This window comes from Hydractinia symbiolongicarpus, chromosome 4, assembly GCF_029227915.1.
Source record: "Hydractinia symbiolongicarpus strain clone_291-10 chromosome 4, HSymV2.1, whole genome shotgun sequence".
NCBI classification, from domain to species: Eukaryota; Metazoa; Cnidaria; class Hydrozoa; order Anthoathecata; family Hydractiniidae; genus Hydractinia; species Hydractinia symbiolongicarpus.
The window spans coordinates 10,724,871-10,733,161 of record NC_079878.1 but is presented as its reverse complement, the minus strand read 5'-3'; positions in this window follow the sequence as shown (position 1 = coordinate 10,733,161).

Below are 8,291 nucleotides of genomic sequence, written 5' to 3'. Positions count from 1 at the left end.
ATTTTGGACCAAAATTAGTTTCATAAATTCGCACTTTTTAGAGCTCATCAAAATTCTGCTGCTGTTCAAAAATCGATTTTTATTGATATATACATCTATTTATTGTTATCATTCTGCTTGGAAAATATTTAAAATGCCAAACTAGCTAACCGTGAAGATTAATTCAGTATTCTCATAAGAGCATCCTATCACAAAAAGATGTCAGCAAAGAGACATTCCTTGCAACTAAATTTTTTGTTTACTAGCATAATTTTAGGTTGAATCTTATCTGACATTTCTGAGGTTAGAATAGCTTTTAAAATTTTCTGAATCTGTATCTTGGTCAAAATTGATATGCTGTCAAAACGGCTTATCGGCGTCTTTGAAAAGGGCTAAATTCTGAAACTCAGAATGTATGATGATAATAGAACTATTTTTTGGCTCAATTTCATCAAACCAATCTAAAACCATATCATACCAAATCTCAAGTCAATATTTTAATTTTTACTGAAGTTATGGGACGCTTATGGGACTTTTAGATCTCCCTTTGCATAGACTTAAATCTCTAATAAAGCATACATTGTTGTCTAATTATGTTTAATTTATGTATACCTAAAATTACTATTGTTCACAATCACTTTCACACCACTTTTTTCTTGGGATTTGCAATTGCAATATTTTTCACATTTTTTTCGCTTGTCTGTCTTGTTTTGTAGTGTTGTCTGTGTAAGTTGTGTGTTTTGTATTGTCCACGGTGGCTGTCATACTTCGAGCTCTGCTAACTTTGGCAGTTTCCGGGGTTTACTAGGGCAAAAAAATTTTTAATTAATAATGTATATTTATCTCCTAGTAAACTGAAATATATGTTTATTTCATTCATTCATTCATTTATAAACTATATACTCGGTTTAGACTTTTTTTGTGATTTTTTATGTTCACTTCTTTGTAATTTGTATTAAAACTCTTGAGATAATATATCACAGTGGTGAGCTGTTAAATATCTACCACCATCTTCAATACATCCTGGATTTAACCATATGCCTAATTGAGCGCTCAATAAAATTTGATTGAGTTCGATTTTCTGAAATTTCTTCATAGCGTGTTAAAAAAGGCCTAGCAAGAATCAGTTTAAGAAAATCTTCCTACCTTTTTCTCTTCCTCAAAATGGCTTTTTAAATTTTTCATGCCTGGTGTAATTTTATATTTTATCAGATAGGTTTAAAGGTACTCCTTAACAAGTTTCAAGTCAATAACTTTATTTTTTTACTGAAGCTTTTGCAATTTGAATTTTCTTGAATTAGGCCGGATAAATGTGCATTCAATGATAAAATGGCTCCGACGGTTAACCTATATCTTTTATAGTAACCAAAGCATATAAGGTAATAAAACATGCCCACTAATAACAACCTGATATATAACATGGGCGGCAATTTTATGCAACGTCAGTCTTTGCAAAAAGCTGCAAATCAAACCTGGCCACTTGGAAACAAATTGAGTTTCTTTCTTTTGTTCTTACCTTGATAGTGTGTTAGGTATAGTGTGCTAGCTAACAACTTTTCTAGCTTTATTAAACATTCCCAGCTATTGAAATATTGTCATGTAAGCAGTATTACTTTATGATGTCTTATTTTATACTCTCATTGCTTAGTAATGCTTTTTATTAAATTTTTCACTTTAAAAAAAACTTGATACTGCTGATACACCTCCGCCATTTTAAAACGAACAGCTTCCTCCTGTTGGTCACAGACTCGCCGCCTCGCCAAAATGTTTTGTATGACGCAATAATTATTTGACATATCCGCGCCAATCAGGTTTCATATCGGACCAGCCTCCTCTCCAGGGCCATGTTCGTATCGCCGTCCCAGGGTCAGAAAAGATACAAGATGCCCTGGGGACGAGGTTGAATTTTGATGTCACCATTATGTATACTTTTTTTGTTAACTTTGCCACTTTTTGTTGAAAATGAAGTAGTTTTAATTTTTGGACCAATTTTGGCCTAAAATGACATTTAAGGTGGCAAAAAACCGAAATTTTGATGTCACCATCATGTTCACCATACTTTTTTTGTTAATTGTGCCAAAATTTGTCAAAAATAAAGTAGTTTTAATTTTTGGACCATTTTTGGCCTAAAATGACATTCAGGTAACAGGAAATCAAAATTTTGATGTCACCATCATGTTCAGCATACTTTATTTGTTAACTGTTCCAAATTTTGTTAAAAATAAAGTAGTTCTAATTTTTGGACCAATTTTGGCCTAAAATCACATTTAGGTGACAAAACTCAAAATTATTATGTCACCATTATGTTCAGCATACTTTTTTTGTTAACTGTGCCAAATTTTGTCAAAAACAAATACCAATTTTGGCCTGAAGCGTCAATACTAGACTTCCCAGTAGTTAAGGAGCTTGGGTACGAAGTTTACATCTGTGACGGACCAACGTGAAATCCCAGGGTCGATTTTTTCTCAAAAAATGCTCCGAAAGAAAAAAAACGACGGTTTTAAAGAATTTCCTACGCCTTCGGGCGCGGAAATTCAAATATGGTGGCGGTGTTGCGTAGAAACAAAAAATTTATATTTTATTTCTATTTGATGTGGAAAAATTTATAAAAAATGTAAATAAATTAAAAAATATGAAAAGTATAACACAAACAGCATAAATATGAAAAAGACCTTTTTATGAAACAAGTTCAGTCTTATTTTCTTAAATGGCAACCTCATCTCCAAAGCTTTTGCCTTTTTGACATCGACGTCAAGAAAGCCCTGGCAGTTTTGATATGGGCAAGAAACCCTGGGAACGAGGTTATCTTAACTGCTAGTAGCTGCAAGCTAACAAGTTGTTTTATAAATGAATTGCAAAAGCTGCCAGCAGAAACGCGTTGTAATGAATTTTTTTTAGCAAAGTGGTTCTGCAAAGAAAGAAAGAAGCTTTTATGAAATGATGTGAGTTTTGCTCTATGTTAACTAGCCATATAGAAGGGATCTTTTAATAATTACGTAACAACCCTCCCTTCCCCCACACACACCCCTTAAGCGCTACGTAATTATTGAGTGACCCTTAATGCTAAAGAATTATAGAACACAATACAAACTGCCTTATCCCTGATCGATACGGTACAAGGTTCTCCGGTCCTGAATTTGTTAGAGATGAATTTTGCTCCTTTATTCAATTCCTGAGCACAGTGTTTTGTCACAACAGTTTTTCCGATCAAGAGAAAAGCCTGTTTGTTTACTTTATACAATCTGGTTGCATGTCAGACAAATGGCAAAGGTTACTTGGCTTGGCAGCGGGCAAGACATTTGCCCAAAAGAGTTGCCTTTCGTTTGCCTTTATTCACCTAATTTTTTGCCATCTTTTCTTTTTTAAAGAAATATTGAGAAGTGCTTTTCAGGTGTCTTCATCTTTTATATAAACCAACTAGGGTGTCGAAGAAACAGAGGAGTTGTTGACAATTAAGTTTTGTCTTTTTTTGTCAACATTGTCCTTTAGTTATAGACATTGACTTCCCTCATCAGCCAGCAATATTAACAATTAGTGATATGTAATTAGTGGTATAAATAAAATAAGGAATCTTGTGTAGCTACATATTTATTAAAAAAATATCTTGGAAGCTCTGTAGCTGTAGCTACCTGTGTTGATATAAAATGGCTGTTTTGGAAAATTGTGAATAGCTAGCTAGCTAACGTATAAACGTACAATTAGGATACACAAAATTGTACAGTCTTGCAATTACAATAGCTAAAACAGGAGATATATCTATTGGCTAGCTTAACAGTAAAACCATTTTTCTGGAGCGCTGACTACATCCAATTACGGACTGTTTTTTTGTAATTTAGATGGTAGGCGGCAGCTAGCTATATTTTATTTATTTCGAGTATTTAAACGTTACTTTAGACTCCTAACAGGTTTTGGTCTAACTTAAGAGTGTCTGTTATTAAATGTATACAAATCGACTCAACATATACAAATTGGATACAGAATATTTCATAGGCGTTACAAATCATTAGAGGAAAATGGTAACAAAAGATTTTTGCAGTAATCTTTTTTATTCAACCAACAAGTGGAATATAAATAGGTGTTACTTAACAACTCCTCCTTGATGGCTTGCACAAATGCCATGGAACCAACATTAGCACTTATCGCAACCAATCTAGGTGATTCTGTTTCAACTGATTGGTTCGACCCTTAACATAAAGCGCAGCAACACTCATACATGTGGTGCCGTAGTTTATTGTGGCGCCATAGTTTATTTTGGCGTTGTAGTTTAGTGGTTATCACTCTTGAGACCGGGGTTGGATTCCCCTTGGCAGGGATTCAATATGGGCAATTGAATATTACCATAGTTAAAAGAGAAGGCAAAAGAAGACGAAAAAAAAGATAGAAAAGACAAAGTAAAGAAAGTAAAAAGTAAAAAAAAATAGAGAAAAATTAATATTTTAAAAACCTGCCCTGTGCGAGAGAAAAGAACAATATCTTTCGAAAGTGTTGACAATAAATGGATGAGTATGAGAGCACCATAATGTTGGTAGATAGATAGCTGATATTGAGGGATATACCATGTCTATTATTTCCAGGAGGGGCCATGGCTTTTATGGCTCTGGAGTATTTAATGCTCCCTTTGAGCTATGCAAACTCAATTAAGGTCAGCGCTCTGCCAGACAACTGCCTCACAACATCCAATGGCCCATACAGTGCACCATCTCCCCAATTTCCCTCACATGGATTGGGTTAACTCGGGCTATGGTAACATTCACTCGCCCATGTTGAATCTCCGTCAAGAGGAGTCGAACCCCGGTCTCTTGCACAGAATATGACAGCTATAACCACTAATCTACGACTCCACGGCATTAGGACCAAAACGGAAAACCCGGTCAAAAATATATATAATTGGAGGCAATGATATTCCAGCAGCTGATACATGGGAAGTGATGTGATCTCTATTTCTTTGCTGTTAGGGTAGGGGTGCTTAGTAGATTTTAAGATGACAAGGCCACTTGCAGTTGATTCTTCATTCATTGTAAATCACCGCATTTGTATCATCAGCAAACATATAGTACATTTTGATTCATTACAAAAAAAATTAAAAAAAAAAGAATTAAAAGTTTTATCAAAAAAGTATTTATTACATTGATTACAAAACCATTTCCTCGCATCCTCTGATGTTTTGAAAGTTATACAGAATATACTTGTGTTGTTATGAAAGTTATGCAGAATATGCTTGTGATGTTTAGGAATTTTTACAGCAAGTTATTCTCCTTCCTATGATAAATTAAATAAAAACTAAATAAACTGATAAAAAAATCAGAAAAATTATTTTTATAATAAATTGTAATGTTTTTTCTTTCTGCAGTTCTTATAAGAAAATGTAAATCTAAATGCAAAATCTTTTTACAGGCTTTAGTTTAGTTCACAATGTTTAAAGTCTTTTGCAGCAAAAATTCATAACAGAGGAGGGTGTTATGGCAATAATGATCTGTCTTGTTTTTCACCTGTATTATAAATATTTTAGCAAAAGTAGCTAATTTTTGTTATCAAATACATAAAAATATATAAAAAATACATAAAAAAAAATTTCAGCAGGAAGTTACTACAGCATAACTACGGCAAATTACTGAATGATTCCAACCCTCTATGGAGGAGTATTTGTTTTATATTTAACAAACAACGGTTGTAGCTTTGTACTGAAGAAACCAACTGAACATAAAATAATAAAGCAAAATGATTTATTTGTCAAAATAATACATCTTAGTACCTTTTAAACTGTTCAACAGGGTAGTTCTGTTATTAACACTCAAAAACTTATAATTTATGTACCGCTACACTATACTGGTGCCCTTCTGTGCTTCACTAGTCTTGGTAGTAAGCTTAAACTGTTTTTTTATATCTTGACATAATCAAAGTTTAGAAGTTATATTATGATCTTATTTTTAAGTGCAGGCAGAAATGTAATGTTGTTCCTGGCAGAAGTAGAAATTTCTATATAGTAAACTAGAAAAAATAATTAAGTGTATATTTTTTAAGAATTGTATTTTCAAGAAGAGAAAGAAAGAGGCTTGACAATGGTAATTGTGTTGCGTTATACTCAGGAATATTTTGCTTATAGAAATTTGTAGAACGTGTTGTCATTTGTAACTATTTTTGTAAATTTACCTTCACTTGAATATCCTTTACTCTCGTATTATTTCTTTTAGTTTCCCTGGTTTTTTGTAGTATTTCTTTATTTTTTGTAGTATTTCTTTATTTTTTGTAGTATATCTTTATTTTTTGTATTATTTCTTTATTTTTTGTAGCATCCCTTTACTTTTGTAGCCCCTAAAAGATGAAGTTCATCCTCCATTTTGGCTTAATGTATGCTTTTCCTGGAAGAGCAGTGAACTTCAGGAAAGATTAAGAAGCATAAAGATGTTTTATTAACAAGTTGTTGAAAACGATGATCTGATCATTGTTCTTAGATTCGAAGCTTAGATTGTTTTTTTAAGGGTTGTTCCTACGGGTTTTGAAATTTCGAAGCATTGCTGTTTTGCTTCCACTAGGTTTTCTCTCAGGATGGACAAAAACACAGAAAGAAGCAAAAGTTTGTGAAAACATGTTTTGATTATATTATTTATAATTTTCATAACTTGTGGATAGATTTTATAGTTTCTATGAAATATCTGATTTTGCTTTTCAGCATGGGAGTGTTTTCAGCTACTTAACCCCGATGCTTAACTACAGTGGTTGGGCAATTGCAGCCTTTGCGGTTGTTGCGGGTCTAGTAATGTCTTGTGATCCTAAAAAGGGAAACAAATGATAATGTCCCTGTAGAGTATCACTTTGTAATCCCATCGCACTTGGTAATCCAATTTTGTTGCACTTTATAATCCTATTGCCATTTGTAACTATTTTTGTCTCACTTTTTAATCCCAAACCTATCGAAATGTTTAATCCCCTGACCCGCGGCACTTTGTAATCCCCCCCTTGTCACACTTTATCATCCCTATTTTTTGCGACAGAAAATTTTATATTTATTTTATTTATTTATCGTTTATCTCCTATATTTCTGCGATTGTTTATGATACGCTTTTTGTATTAAATAAGGGGAAAACAGGTGTGTTTTAATTGTTTCATTTTACACTGCACGTAAAAATTCTCACAGGTAACACTTTCTATTTGGTTTTTACATTACTTAAGCTAACTAAAGCGATAATTTAGCTCCACCATGGTTGGGTGGTTGCAGTGAAACATTTTATTCGGAGGTTATCAAAGGCTGCCGTGTACGAAAGAAAATAATTAAGTGAAAGATATATTAAACATTACTAACTTATTAGAAACTGTATATTTTATTATGTGGTTTTAAAGCTTGACGCAGGGTAGCTCACGATATTAAATTATTTTTAGCTTTGACCTTGAGCAATGGAGGTCTACTCATTCATATTTAGTCGCGTGTGTGTATACTTGATAGTTTGTTTGAATAAAGAATTATTGATGCAAGAATTAATTATTGATACAATAAAATGTCTATAAAACGAGTCTATTTTTTAAGAAAACTTATTGTTTGCAACTTGGATCTACCGCAAAAGATCAAAATAGGTAAAATAATTCTGTTTAAAGGTTATGCTATGAAAACATATATCCTAGTCTCCCTTCATATTTTTTTTCTTTTCTTTCTTTTTTGAATATACTGTCGCTTAAGTATAAAATTCTTGTGTTGTACATAGGTTGAAGTATTATTTGAAAACTATATCTGGGAAAATTAAGTCACTTTTGAAAAATAAGTCACTTTTCCCCGACTAATTTTTAACATTCTTTTAGATAACCTCACAAGAGAATTTGAATCAATTTTTTTTTATTTATCCATGTATGTTTTTTGAACAAATTCCAGAAAAAAAATAGCCGGGGTTAGCCAGGTATAAAAAAAATCGGGTAAAAGTACTAGTCGGGGTAAAAATAATCGGGGGAAATTTTGGTCGGGCAGAAAATTTAGTCACTTTTCCCTGACTTTTTTTTATGACTGACAAGACGTTTTAAGACGGGGAAGCAAATTTCTTCGGATACGAAAATTTATATACAATCATGGACACGGTTTTTTGTCATTTTTTAAACACAGACAAATGGTTAAAATGATCACTAACTTGGCAGGCTACAAAGTCGCTACTTTTTTCGCATACGTTGGCCAGGTAGAGAGAGCGTGCAAAATAGCGTGTAGTATTCTCTAGCGTGCCTGCGCAACGAAATACTTTTATCGTCGCGTATATCTTTCAGCAGAATGTTCTTTCCCACTGCATAAAAGCTATAGGTTAAAACCCCTATCAACCTTAATGGTGTCGGGCATA